This window comes from Peromyscus maniculatus, chromosome 9, assembly GCF_049852395.1.
Source record: "Peromyscus maniculatus bairdii isolate BWxNUB_F1_BW_parent chromosome 9, HU_Pman_BW_mat_3.1, whole genome shotgun sequence".
NCBI lineage: Eukaryota > Metazoa > Chordata > Mammalia > Rodentia > Cricetidae > Peromyscus > Peromyscus maniculatus.
In genome coordinates this window covers 45,362,488-45,377,169 of record NC_134860.1, presented here as the reverse complement: position 1 = coordinate 45,377,169, position 14,682 = coordinate 45,362,488, and positions in this window count along the sequence as shown.

Genomic DNA, 14,682 nt, shown 5'->3' with positions numbered 1-14,682 from the left:
TCCTCTCCTTGAGTTATTTCTGTCAGGTATTTTGTTACAGTCCTGTGAAACTAACAAATACAGACAAGCAAGGGTGCCACCCTTGCTTCGCATATGTTGTCAACCACCAAAGAGTTAACTTCTCCTCTGAAGGAAACAGACATTCTCTGACTGACATCTGTGCTTTAAAAAAAAATCATTGCTTTTTAGAGCAGGACTTGCTTCATACCTTTTTTGAAGTTTAACATGTCCATCATGATGAATACTCAGATACTTTTAAAATTTTATTTTTAAATGCACACATGGTAAAAGAGTACCCTCTTTGATGTCTGGTTTGTTGACCTGGGCAGATGAAGTGTATATACCATCACTATCATCGAGGACCAGAATGGTTTATCTCACCACTCCTCTGAAAATATTCATGGGTCTGTCATTGGTGACCGTGCCCACTTCCGGCATCCTCTGCCTCCTTTAGAATGCCATGTAAATGAAATTGTATAACATGCCCTTTCCAGTTCGGTTTCTTCCACTAAACAGGATGCATCTGAGATTCATCCAAATTGTTATGTATATTGATAATTCATTCCTTTTGATCACCAAGTACTATTCTACTGTGTGGGATACTAATTTTATACGATTTCTATAACAAATTACTACAAATTTAGTGGCTTAAAGCAACCGAAAATTATCCTCTCAAAGTTCTCAAGGCTGCAAATTTAAAATCAGTATTAATGGACCCCAAACAGGGCCTCTGGAGGCTCTAGAGATGAACCCATTTCCCACTTCTTTAGCTACCGGGGGCTGCTAGCATTCCGTGGCTATGGCCACATCACTCCAGTGTCTGCCTCTGTAGCCAGTGCCTCTTCTCTCCAGAGTCCCTTTGCCTTTCTTTATAAAGACGCCTGTGCGTGTCTCCTACCTCAAGACTCTCAATCATGTTGGCAGTCTATTTTTGTTTGCCTTTTGCAATAAGTTAACACTCCCAGGTCCCAGGTATTAGCACACGGTTGCTGTCTGGGGCCGTTACTCAGCCTTCTGCCGGATATGCCATACGTTATTAATTCATCCACCCCTTGAAGGATATTTTGATGTGCTAGTTTGGGATCCTTAAGTATCGAACTGCTGTAAGGCTGGAAAGATGGCTCAGCAGCAAGTACAGTGCCTCCCACTGAGCCCGAGGACCTGATTTCGGCCCTCGATGGCCCAAAGGTAGAAGGAGAACTGACCCCTGCAGTTGTCCCACAAGCACACACACACACACACACACACACACACACACACACACACACACACACACACACACACACACACACTAAATATAAGTTAAAGGAAGGAAGGAAGCAAGCAAGCAAGAAAGCCAGACTGTCCTAAAGGGTGACTCCATTCTGCATGCCCATCAGCACTGGGAGGTCCCTCCCCACCTTTCTGTCCCCAACTGTGTGGCCACTTTTCCAATGTCAGTCACTCTAGTGGGTGTGCAGCATGGGCCCTCCTTTGTGATACTTCTTAGCCCCTGATGACTAATCAGGCTGGGCCTTTTGTTCATGTGTTGAAATCTTAGTTTGGCATTATTTCATCCCCTCTCTGAATGTGCTTTAGTGACAATTTAGAAACAGTCAGGTGGCGGCGGTGGTGTCGCACGCCTTTAATCCCAGTACTTGGGAGGCAGAGGCAGGAGGATCTCTGAATTAGAGGCCAGCCTGGGCTACAGAGCAAGTTCCAAGACCCTGTCATAAAAAACCAAAATGTAAAATAAAACATAAAAAAAAGAAATAATGGACCCCTTACTAGATGAAAAATCTCAGAATTATTAGCATGAAATTAAAAGTATCATTCTACCTACCCAAATGAGCCAACTAAATAGTCATAAAATAGTCTCAATATGCATGGTTAGCACAAGGTGATGGGTGAAATTGGTTTTTCTTAAGTATGTCTGCATTTTCTTTTCCAGAAGCTGAGAGTAGAGTGACATTTCTTGTAGAGGGTACGAAGTCCTCATGCTCACGGACAAGCACTAGGGAAATCAGGACTGTTAAACACACAGGGTTGTCGCTTCAAAGGAAGAGATGTATAGCCTGTTTTCCATCCAGAAGGTCGGGAATGGATGTGGTTAATAACCTGGTGGCCTCTGTGCTCTCTGCAGGGCCAGGCTACACTGGCTTCCATAGGCTCTTACAAACAGGACCAGAGCTGGTTAATAGTCTGGAGACCTGTGCACTATCTGTATGACCAAGACCACACCAGATCCTTCCCGAAGCCCTTCAGATGGAACATGTAGTGTATGAGTGCAGTACCTAAGTGGCCAGCAGAGGCCACCAGATCCCCTGGTGCTGCAGTTACAGGCAGTTGTGAAGAGTTGGGTCGGGGTGTTGGGAACTGAGCTAGGGTCCTTTGCAAGTGTAGCAAAGCTCTTAATGGCTGGGGGGCCTCTCCAGCCCCAGAGCCAGTATGTCACTTACATATGATGGCTTGTGCAATGGTTCTTCTATTAAAAAACATTTTTCACTGTTATGCAAAGTGTTCATTTGTATTTATCCCTGAAGGAAGACTTACATATCCAGTGACTAAGTTTCTACCCCACACCTCCACCCTCTCTCGGGCTTGGACATACACATTGGACATGTCTCCCTGGAAGAACCTCAAACCAAACATGTCTGAACCTGATCTCCACACCACACCCCGGCAAGCCTCTTATTTTTCTTACATTCCCTTGCTTTGGGATTGGCCCCACCACCCACTCAGCAACGCAAGAAGCTGGGAGTCCTCTGGGTTCTACTCTCTTCCCTCCTTCTGGTGACCCAACAATCACCTGCTTCCTTTATCACGTGGCTTCCTCACTCCTGCTGCCCCCCCCCACTTTAGTCCATGCCTGTCACCTCTTTCCTGACTTATCAGCGGCCCCCAGATCTCTATCTCTGGGCTACACCGCAATCAGAGGGCCCTTCTTTCTTTGCTCAGGCAAGAGTACACTTTCAGAGCCAAGTTTAATTTTTTTTTTTGTGGTCTGATTGTTCTTTATTTTATATCTAGAATCCACCAATGAGTGAGTACATACCATAACTGTCTTTCTGGGTTTGGGTTACTTCACTCAGGATGATTTTTTCTAGTTCCATCCATTTGCCTGCAAATTTCATGCTTTCATTGTTTTTCTCTGCTGAGTAGTACTCCGTTGTGTATATGTACCACATTTTTTTCACCCATTCTTCCGTTGATGGGCATCTAGGTTGTTTCCAGGTTCTGGCTATTACAAATAGTGCTGCTATGAACATAGCTGAGCATGTATCTTTATGGTATAAATCAGCATTCCTTGGGTAGATGCCCAAGAGTGGGATGGCTGGGTCTTGAGGTAGTTCGATTCCTAATTTTCTGAGAAACCGCCATACTGATTTCCACAGTGGTTGTACAAGTTTACATTCCCACCAACAGTGGAGGAGTGTTCCCTTTGCTCCACATCCTCTCCAACATTGGTTGTCATTGGTGTTTTTGATCGTAGCCATTCTAACAGGTGTAAGGTGGTATCTCAGAGTCGTTTTGATTTGCATTTCTCTGATGATTAAGGATGTTGAGCATTTCTTTAAATGTCTTTCAGCCATTTGTAGTTCTTGTTTTGTGAATTCTCTGTTTAGCTCTTTAGCCCATTTTTTAATTGGACTGTTCAGTACTTTGATGTCTAGTTTCTTGAGTTCTTTATATATTGTGGAGATCAATCCTCTGTCAGATGTGGGGTTGGTGAAGATCTTTTCCCAATCTGTTGGCTGTCTTTTTGTCTTATTGACTGTGTCTTTTGCCCTGCAAAAGCTTCTCAGTTTCAAGAGGTCCCATTTATTAATGGTTGTGCTCAGGGTCTGTGCTGTCGGTGTTTTATTTAGGAAATGGTCTCCCGTGCCAATGCGTTCAAGAGTGCTTCCTACTTTCTTTTCTATTAAGTTTAGTGTAACTGGATTTATGTTTAGGTCTTTGATCCACTTGGACTTGAGTTTTGTGCATGGTGACAGATATGGATCTATTTGTAATCTTTTACATATTGACATCCAGTTATGCCAGCACCATTTGTTGAAGATACTTTCTTTGTTCCATTGTATAGTTTTGGCTCCTTTGTCAAAAACCAGGTGTTCATATGTGCATGGATTAATGTCAGGGTCTTCAATTCGATTCCATTGGTCCGTATGTCGGTTTTTATACCAGTACCAAGCTGTTTTTATTACTATAGCTCTATAGTAGAGTTTGAGGTCCGGGATGGTGATGCCTCCAAGGGTTGCTTTATCGTATAGGATTCTTTTAGCTATCCTGGGTCTTTTGTTTTTCCATATAAAGTTGAGTATTTTTCTTTCCAAGTCTGTGAAGAATTGTGTTGGGATTTTGATGGGGATTGCATTGAATCTGTAGATTGCTTTTGGTAAGATTGCCATTTTTACTATGTTAATCCTACCTATCCATGAGCATGGGAGATCCTTCCATTTTCTGATATCTTCTTCAATTTCTTTCTTTAGAGATTTAAAGTTCTTATCAAAAAGGTCTTTCACTTGTTTAGTTAGTGTTATCCCAAGGTATTTTATATTATTTGTGGCTATTGTAAAGGGTGATGTTTCTCTGACTTCTTTCTCAGCCCTTTCATCATTTGTGTATAGGAGGGCTACTGATTTTTTTGAGTTGATCTTGTATCCTGCCACTTTACTGAAGGAGTTTATCAGCTGTAGGAGTTCCCTGGTAGAGTTTTTGGGGTCACTTATGTATACTATCATATCATCTGCAAATAGTGAAAGTTTGACTTCTTCCTTGCCAATTTGTATCCCTTTGATCTCCTTTTGTTGTCTTATTGCTCTAGCTAGAACTTCTAGTACTATATTGAATAAATATGGGGAGAGTGGACAGCCTTGTCTTGTTCCTGAATTTAGTGGTATCGCTTTGAATTTCTCTCCATTTAATTTGATGTTTGCTGTTGGCTTGCTATAAATTGCTTTTATTATGTTTAGAAATGTTCCTTGTATTCCTAATCTTTCTAAGACCTTTATCATGAAGGGGTGTTGGATTTTGTCAAAGGCTTTTTCAGCATCTAAGGAGATGATCATGTGGTTTTTTTCTTTCCGTTTGTTTATATGGTGTATTACATTGACTGATTTCCATATGTTGAACCATCCTTGCATCCCTGGGATGAATCCTACTTGGTCGTGATGGATGATTGTTTTGATGTATTCTTGGATTCGGTTTGCCAATATTTTGTTGAGTATTTTTGCATCAATGTTCATGAGGGAGATTGGTCTGTAGTTCTCTTTCTTTGTTGCATCTTTGTGTGGTTTGGGTATCAGGGTAATTGTAGCCTCATAAAAAGAGTTTGGTAGTGTTCCTTCTGTTTCTATTGTGTGGAACACTTTGAAGAGGATTGGTATTAGTTCTTCTTTGAAAGTCTGGTAGAATTCTGCACTGAAACCATCTGGTCCTGGGCTTTTTTTGGTTGGGAGACTTTTGATGACTGTTTCTATTTCTTTAGGGGTTATTGGTCTATTTAAATGGTTTATCTGGTCTTGATTTAATTTTGGTATGTGGTATTTATCCAGAAAATTGTCCATTTCTTCCTGGTTTTCCATTTTTGTGGAGTACAGGTTTTTGAAGTATGATCTGATGATTCTCTGGATTTCCTCCTTGTCTGTTGTTATGTCTCCCTTTTCATTTCTGATTTTGTGAATTTGGGTGCTCTCTCTTTGCCTTTTGGTTAATTTGGCTAGTGGTTTGTCTATCTTGTTGATTTTTTCAAAGAACCAACTCTTTGTTTCATTGATTTTTTGTATTGTTCTCTTGTTTTCTATTTTGTTGATTTCAGCCCTCAATTTGATTATTTCCTGGCGTCCATTTCTCCTGGGTGAGTTTGTTTCTTTTTGTTCTAGAGCTTTCAGTTGTGCTGTTAATTCATTGGTATGGGATTGCTCCATCTTCTTTATGTGTGCATTTAGAGCTATGAATTTTCCTCTTAGCACTGCTTTCATAGTGTCCCATAGGTTTGGGTATGTTGTACTTTCATTTTCATTGAATTCTAGGAACTCTTTAATTTCTGTGTTTATTTCTTCCTTGACCCATTGATGTTTCAGGTGGGCATTATTCAGTTTCCATGAGTTTGTGGGTTTTCTATAATTTTTGTTGTTATTGAGTTCTAACTTTAAGGCATGGTGGTCTGATAAGATACAGGAGGTTATTCCAATTTTTTTGTATCTGTCGAGATTTGTTTTGTGTCCAAGCATGTGGTCAATTTTTGAGAAGGTTCCATGGGGTGCTGAGAAGAAGGTATATTCTTTTGTGTTAGGATGGAATATTTTGTAGATATCTATTAGGTCCATTTGAGTCATAACATCTGTTAGGTCCTTTATTTCTTTGTTAAGTTTCAGTCTGGTAGATCTATCTTTTGGTGAGAGTGGTGTGTTAAAATCTCCCACTACTAATGTGTGGGGTTTGATGTGCGTTTTAAACTTTAGTAGTGTTTCTTTTATGAATGTGGGTGCTTTTGTATTTGGAGCATAAATGTTTAGAATCGAGACTTCATCTTGGTGGATTTTTCCCGTGATGAATATGTAATGTCCATCCTGGTCTCTTTTGATTGATTTTAGTTTGAAGTCTATTTTATTAGATATTAGGATAGCTACACCAGCTTGTTTCTTAGGTCCATTTGCTTGGAAAACCTTTTCCCAGCCCTTTACTCGGAGGTAGTGTCTGTCTTTGGAGTTAAGGTGTGTTTCTTGTATGCAGCATATGGATGGGTCCTGTTTTCTTATCCATTCTGTTAGCCTGTGTCTTTTTATAGGTGAGTTGAGACCATTGATATTGATGGATATTAATGACCAGTGATTGTTAATTCCTGTTATTTTTTTGGTTGTGTTGTATTGTCCTTCTCTGGTGTATGTTGGTGTAGGATTATCTATTGCTTGATTTTTCATGGATGTGTTTAGCTTCTTTGGGCTGGATTTTCCCTTCTAGTGCTTTCTGTAGGGCTGGGTTTGTGGACAGGTATTGATTAAATCTGGTTTTATCCTGGAATATTTTGTTTACTCCGCCTATGGTGATTGAGAGTTTTGCTGGGTATAATAGTCTGGGTTGGCATCCGTGGTCTCTTAGTGTCTGCATGAGGTTTGTCCATGATCTTCTAGCTTTCATAGTCTCTATTGAGTAGTCTGGTGTTATTCTGATGGGTTTGCCTTTATATGTTACTTGGTCCTTTTCCTTTGCAGCTCTTAATATTTTTTCTTTATTCTGTGTGTTTAGTGTTTTGATTATTATGTGGCGAGGGGACTTTTTTTTTGGATCCAGCCTATTCGGTGTTCTGTAAGCTTCTTGTATCTTCATAGGTATTTCTTTCTTTAGGTTAGGAAAGTTTTCTTCTATGATTTTGTTGAATATATTTTCTGTGCCTTTGAGTTGGTATTCTTCTCCTTCTTCTATCCCTATTATTCTTAGGTTTGGTCTTTTCATGGTGTCCCAAATTTCCTGGACGTTTTGTGTTAGGACTTTTTTGTCTTTATTGTTTTCTTTGACTGACGAATCTATTTTCTCTATCGTGTCTTCAGTGTCAGAGATTCTCTGTTCCATCTCTTGCAATCGGTTGGTTATGCTTGTTTCTGTAGTTCCTGTTCGTTTAGTCAGGATTTCTATTTCCAGCATTCCCTCAGCATGTGTTTTCTTTATTGTCTCAAATTCATTTTTCAGATCTTGGAATGTTTCTTTCATCTGTTTAATTGCTTTTTCTTGGCTTGATTTGATTTCTTCCCATTTTTTGTTCGTTTTTTCTTCCATTTCTTTAAGGGAGTTTTTTATTTCCTCTTTAATGGAGTTTTTCATTTCCTCTTTAAGGGAAGTTTTTATTTCCTCTTTAAGGGAGTTTTTTATTTCCTCTTTAAGGAAAGTTTTTATTTCCTCTTTAAGGTAGTTTTTCATTTCCTCTTTAAGGAAAGTTTTTATTTCCTCATTGAGGGAATGTTTTATTTCTTCTTTAAGGGCCTCTATCATCTCCTTAAAGTCATTTTTAGGGTTGATTTCTTCTGTTTCTTCTGTCATGGTATGTTTAGGTCTTGCAGGTGTAGAATCACTAGGTTCTGATGTTGCCATATAGGTCTTTATGTTGTTGCCTGTATTTTTGCACTGGCGTCTACTCATCTCTTCCTCTGTGCAGTGCAGGTGGTGTCTGTGTCTGAGAGTGCCTCTCTTGTTCTAATTTTTAGTCTTGGTTTAGTAGGGGTTCTTGGTTAAATTGGTGCTATTGGGCTATTTCTTCAGGGGCACCTGATTTTGATCGGTGAATTATATACTTATGATTCTGGTGATCTGGTTTGGTGGCTGGGTAGCGCCTTCTTCTGTGTTCCCAGGTCACATTTTGTTCATTTGTCAACTCCTCAGCTGATCTTGTTTCTTCAGACTTTAAACTGTAGGCATCTGAATCCTCTCCCAGATGGGTTTCAGCTGAGCAGGGTAGTCTCACCAACACCTCCAAGTTGTTGGGTTTCACAGGATCAGCAGCTGGGCCCTGGGTTGTCCTCAGACGGAGTGTTCAGATTCGTTCTGGTTCTGACCCACGGAGATAGCTTCTTCCCCAGATGTTGGGGTTAGGGGCGTCCCTGTTCCAAGCTGCGTCTGCTTGTCTCCGTCCCTGGGCCTGTCTACCTCTGCGGTCCGCCGCCGGGCCTGTATGTCCCTGTCAGCTGCCGCTGGGTCTGTCTGCCTCTGGGGGCCGCCACCGGGCCTGAATGTCTCTGCCGGCTGCAACCGGGACTGAATGTCCCTGTTGGCCACTGCCGCCGGGACTGAATGTCCCTGTCGGCTGCTGCCGATGGGCCCGTCTACCTCTGCGGGCCGCCGCTGGGCCTGAATGTCTCTGCCGGCTGCCGCCGGGTCTGAGTATCCCTGTCGGCTGCCGCCACTGGGCCCATCCACTTCCACGGGCCACCGCCACAGGCCTACCTGCGTCTGCTTGTCTCTGCCGCCGGGCCTGTCTACCTCTGTGGGCCGCCGCTGGGCCTGAATGTCCCTGTCGGCTCGCCAAGTTTAATTTTTAAAACTCTTATTGAAATATATTCAAAATAATTCGCAGTTGAGTGTAGAGAAGAATAAAGACTGTGATTTCATTTAGTAAAACTTTTTCTATCTTTTAGATCTGTTTATTTTACTTTATGAATGTTTTGCCTGTGTATTAACCACATGCCTGCCTTGTCGGAGTCCCTGGGACTGGTAGTTGTAAGCTGCCATGTGGGTGCTGGGAATCTAACCCAAGTCCTCTGCAAGAGCAACAAGTTCCCTTAACCACTGAGCCATCTCTCCAGCCCCTAATTAAGTAAAACTATTTTTTTAAAGATATTAATTAATTTATTTATTTATCTATCTATTTATTTATTATGTATACAGGCCAGAAGAGGGCACCATATCTCATTATGGATGGTTGTGAGCTACCATGTGGTTGCTGGGAATTGAACTCAGGACCTTTGGAAGAGCAGCCAGTACTCTTAACCTCTGAGCCATCTCTCCAGCCCCGTAAAACTCTTAACATTATCATATTTACAGTTTTACTTAAGGAACTCTCTTCGTGTTATGTAACGTGTGTGTGCGCGCGCGCGTGCGCGCGCGCGCTCGTGTGTGTGTGTGTGTGTGTGTGTGTGTGTGCGTGTGTGTGTGTGTGTGTGTGTGTGTGTGTGTGTGTGTGTGCGCGCGCGCGCGCACCAAACCTTAACTAGCAAATCCTTGTCCTCCATCTTTCCCTCAGGACACTTTCATGAAATGACTATTACTGTTTCATATTACAGACATTTGAAAATACATAAACATCAGTAAGCGTTGCTACACAGGATTTTAACTTTGCTAAAATGATACCATGCTATACTAACCTCTGCAACCTGCTTCCCTTGCTTACTTTATTATTTTCCCCATTGACACATGTTGCTCTTGTTCATTCGTTTCCTCCACCATATGGTATTTTGTTATGAGCCTGTACAATGGTTTATTGATTTGCTCTCTGCTGAAGGACATTTAGGAGTCTTGCTCCCACAAACAGTGCAGCGTGGCTCTGGGAGCGGATGTTTGAGAGTTCTCTAGACTGTATTCTCAGGAGTGGCATTACTTTGCAGCTCTCTTGAGCCAGGGAGAGAAATGGTTTCCAGGCTGCTTTTCTAATCTATGCAGCTGCTGCAGAAGGCCTTTCTAGGAAATGCACATCCAGCCCTGCCACACCTGGTCAAGTGCCTTCAGAGAAGCAAGCCCTACTGTTCCTCAGTGACACACAGGGGCCAGGCACTCTTCCCCCTCAACTCTCCGCACTATGCTTCACCCGGAGCCCCATCCTTCAGAACTGCCCCGTGGACGCTAGATGCTGCCTCTAGCCTCTTGCGTATTCTTTTTTCTTTCCAGGAACTCCCTGAGCTCTCTCTGCGCCTCCACACCCACTACCTGGAATGGGCTCACTCTTCTTCCAGGTCCTCCGATGACTTTGCCTCAGCTGAAAGAGGTCACTGATTTCAACCCATCTGTACCACTTACTAACTTGAACCAATCTGGAAACTTCTCTGAAAACAGCTTCCTCAACTGTAGTAATAATGCTGGCTTCATGTGCTATCACCAGGCTAGCTCTAATTTTTCATATGGACTTTGATGATTGAATTTGACCCTTGGCCTCCATTTCTATCGTATGGCTCTGCATTTTACAGTCATAAAATCATATTATTTCTATAGTTCTCTATGCTTTATACATAAAATATACTGCTCTATAATGTGGCTTATGTAGAAAAGGAAGGCATATCACATTTTATGTATTGTTTAGCAATAATCTTTTGTTCTTCTGTGTTGCAGAGGACAATCAAAGAAAGAGGGTCACACCGAGACGTATTTCAGGCTCTGTGGCAGCAGGGAGGGATAATTTTGAGGAACTAAACCTCAAACAGCCGTGCAGAAGAATATTTATTGATTGTTACACAAAGGTTATTTTGGAGTAAAACAAGTTCCTCATATCAAAGCCCCTGGTCTAATCTATATGTTTTCTGAAGGAAAACATCACAGCCCTGGCACTTTAGTCCTTAGTGTGTACTGTTCACAGTACCCAATAATTATCCAGGTGTGCCAGGACCATCTTGTGACCGAAGTCACGCAAAGGCTGTAAAGCTCCTTCAGAAAAAACAACTCTATCTATAAATCCCTGTTCTCTATAATGATTTCAAGGTCTCAGTACCTCCAACTAGCAACTAGTGTTTGCCCTAGATGCAGTGACTCCACTAATTTTTCCTTCTACAGTAACTACTAGGATATTATTCATTTATCTATTAAAGGATTTATCACAGGTCCAGAGAGATGGTTCCATGGTTAAGAGCGCTTGCTGCTCTTGCGAAAGACCCTGGTTCGGTTCCCAGGAGCCACACCAGGTGGCTCACAGTCGCCACCTGTAACTCCAGGTCCGGGGACTCTGATGTCCTCTTTTGGCCTCCACAGATGCTGCATGTCCACAGTGCCCTTGTAGACACTCATGAATAAAGATAAATCAAAGTGTTTTTAAAAGGGTCTTATTAGAATGATTTCTTTGTGTTGTCAGCTATTTCTTAACATGGCTCTTTCCCTCTACTCGCAGAAAATATTCCAAGTCTCAGACCTCAGCGGGTTCACCAATTCATCACCAGCACAGGGCCAGGAATAGAAAAGGTCCGTTTTAATAATGAATGCTGAGTGAATAAATGGATGTGCCTTGGGATGCTCTGATACAAGGGATAGATGAAGGGATAAAGGAGGAAAGGAGAGAGGGAGGAAAGAAGGCTGGGCGGAGTGTAGCCGGAAGTTCCTGCGGCTGCTTATAAAATAGTCACTCAGAGGCTTACTATTAATTGCAAATTATATGGCCTATGGCTCAGGCTTCTTACTAGCAGCCTCTTATAACTTAACTCGACCCATAACTATTTATGTATCGCCCGCCACATGTTCTGTGGCTTTACCTACGTCCCATCACACGTTGCTCCTTGGACGGTGGGCGGCTCCTTGACTCCACCCTCTTCCTCTTGTCTTCCGTTTGAATGTACCACCTAACCTTATCCTGGCCTGCCATAGGCCAGTGCAGCCTTATTTATCAACCAATCAGAGCAACACATATTCACAGCAGACAGAAAGACATCCCCACAACCCTCCCCCCTAAGCAGGGTAGGTGACAGGGAAGGGAGGGAGAAAGAAAAGAATGAAGAACGCTGGCGGTGTGGCTCAGTGGCGGAGCCCTCACCCGTCCTGTGCAAGGACCTGCGTTTGATCTCCAGTACTAGAAACCATAAAAATAAATTCATGCTTTGTCACACATAGTATTATATTGCCACCGAAAGAGGAAACTGCTGGTGAAATTGCTTTTGTTCTTTTGCTGTCAAAACTCTGCTACGGTGGTTTTATTTCTTGGAGTCGGTCGTGGTTTATGCAAGCCTGTCTAGAAACAGTGCTAAAAGACTGTATTTTGTCACTTGTTTGTGGCCTGGGGAAAGGGCTTGCCTAACAAAACAAGCGATCGTGGTTCATTTGGCTTTGTTGTGGACTTAGAATCTTAGCGAGGCCTGACTTAGTACCCCGAGTCTCGATGAAATCCAACGTGCAGTTCCTGAAATCAGAAGGGTGAAGATCCGCTGGGAAATAGCGCAAACAAATGCTTCTGACCTGGAAGGCCCAGTGCCTGGACCCAAGGTGCAGGTTCAGAGTACCGGGGCCATCTTCTTTTAGCCCCCTTCCCTTTGTCTTCTTCCTTGGGAGACCTTGGCCTAAAGGCCGGGTCTTGCAGGGACCTCACAAACTGTGAGCCACCAGCCAGGCCCGGATCTCCCCTTGTCCCAGGCCTGGTGACTTTACCCAGTCTTGCTGTCCGGACTGCCACTCGGCCTTTCTGATCCCCTGGCCGAGTGGCAGTCGGGAAACAGCTCCTGGTAACTGCTCTCCTTGAGCTCTGGCATCCCGATCCATCCTCTCACCGGCCTGCCTTGGAGAGCCCCACCTCCCACCCCACCCCCACGTGTCTCTGCAGCCCAGTGTCTGAAGTCTGACTTCTGAGACAGCTGCCTGCTCCAGCAGTTGAGTTGATAACCTCTTCCACCGATGAACAACCAGGGTCCTGGGTCTGGGGGTGTGAGCCGATGGAGTCCGCCGAGCACATTCTGGGCTCTACACTCTTGTCAAGCCGGCCACTTATTTCCTTCAACGTTTCTCTAAGTGTTTAAAGGACAGAATGGGGTGGTATAGGATGGAGTGGATGAGATAAGATCAGGCTGAGGGTGGGTGAGAAGCCTCAGTGGGTATCAGCACTTGCACCCAAACCTAACGACGCAAGTTCGATATCGGGGCCCCACGTGGTGGCGGAAGAAAATAGATTCCTGAAAGTTTTTCTCTCTGACCTACATGTATAAGCCATGACACATCATATCCCTCCACCAATGAAATAAAATGGGATTAAAATTTATTTTTAAAGAACTGAAACTTAAAAAAAAAAAAAATAGCGGATAAGTAGGGCGGCGGTGGCGCACGCCTTTAATCCCAGCACTCGGGAGGCAGAGGCAGGCGGATCTCTAAATTCAAGACCAGCCTGGTCTGCGCAGGGATCCAGGACAGCCAGAAGAGTGGGGATGGAGAAAAGGCTCAGTGGTTAAGAGCATTTGCTGCCTTCCCAGAGGACTTGGGTTCGGCTCTCAGAACCCACATGGTGGGTCACAACTATCCGTAACTCCAGTTTCAGGGGATCCTGTACCCTTTTCTGACACCGGGCAGACACCTTGTAGATATACATACAGATATGCGGGCAAAACACTGGTGTGTGTGTGTGTGTGTGTGTGTGTGTGTGTGTGTGTGTGTGTGTGTGTAAATCTAAAAAATTTTTTTTAATGGATAGGAAAGAATAGAATCCATGTCTGATTTTTTTTTTTCCCTTTTTTTGAGACAGGGTTTCTCCGTGTAGCTTTGGAGCCTGTCCTGGAACTCACTCTGTAGACCAGGCTGGCCTCAAACTCAGACTCTATAGTCCTGGATGGCTTCAAAGTCACTGTGTAGTTTAGACCACCAGCCTTATGTTGTGCAATCCTCCTGCTTCAGCCTCCTGAGTGCTAGGATTCTGAGCCAGAATAGGCTAGGCCGTGGCCCTCCTGCTAATATGCTTTGCGAGTTATTTTCCCACAGATTTTCATTGCTCAAGAATCTGTGGTGGAAACAAGCTGAGGTTTGAGTTGGAAATCTATCCATATATATCTTCCCCAGATGTCTTTCACATCATTTTTTCAATTGGGCTCTCTCTAAGTCCCTGACCATACAGCAAATCCATCAGCTACAGCTCGCAGTGATATATTGTGTAGCCTAATAAACTTGCCTGGGGATCAGAGGACAAAGCCAGCCACTAGATTAGACATAGAGGCCAGACAGTGGTGGCACATGCCCTTAATCCTATCACTCCCAGGAGGCAGAGATCCATCTGAATCTTTGTGAGTTCAAGGCCACACTGGAAACAGATCCAGGCAGTGGTGGCACACACCTTTAAGCCCAGGACTGGGAAGCACACAGGCCATTAATCCCAGAAATCGACAGCAGCGTGGAGAAAGGTCTTTAAGACATGAGGAAACAGGAACTAAGGCAGTTCAGCTGAGGTCCTTTCGGGTGAGGACTCAGAGGCTTTCAGTCAGAGGATTGGCAGAGCTGGCAAGGTGAGATTGGCTGTGGCTGGCTCTGCTTCTCTGATCCTCAAGCAAG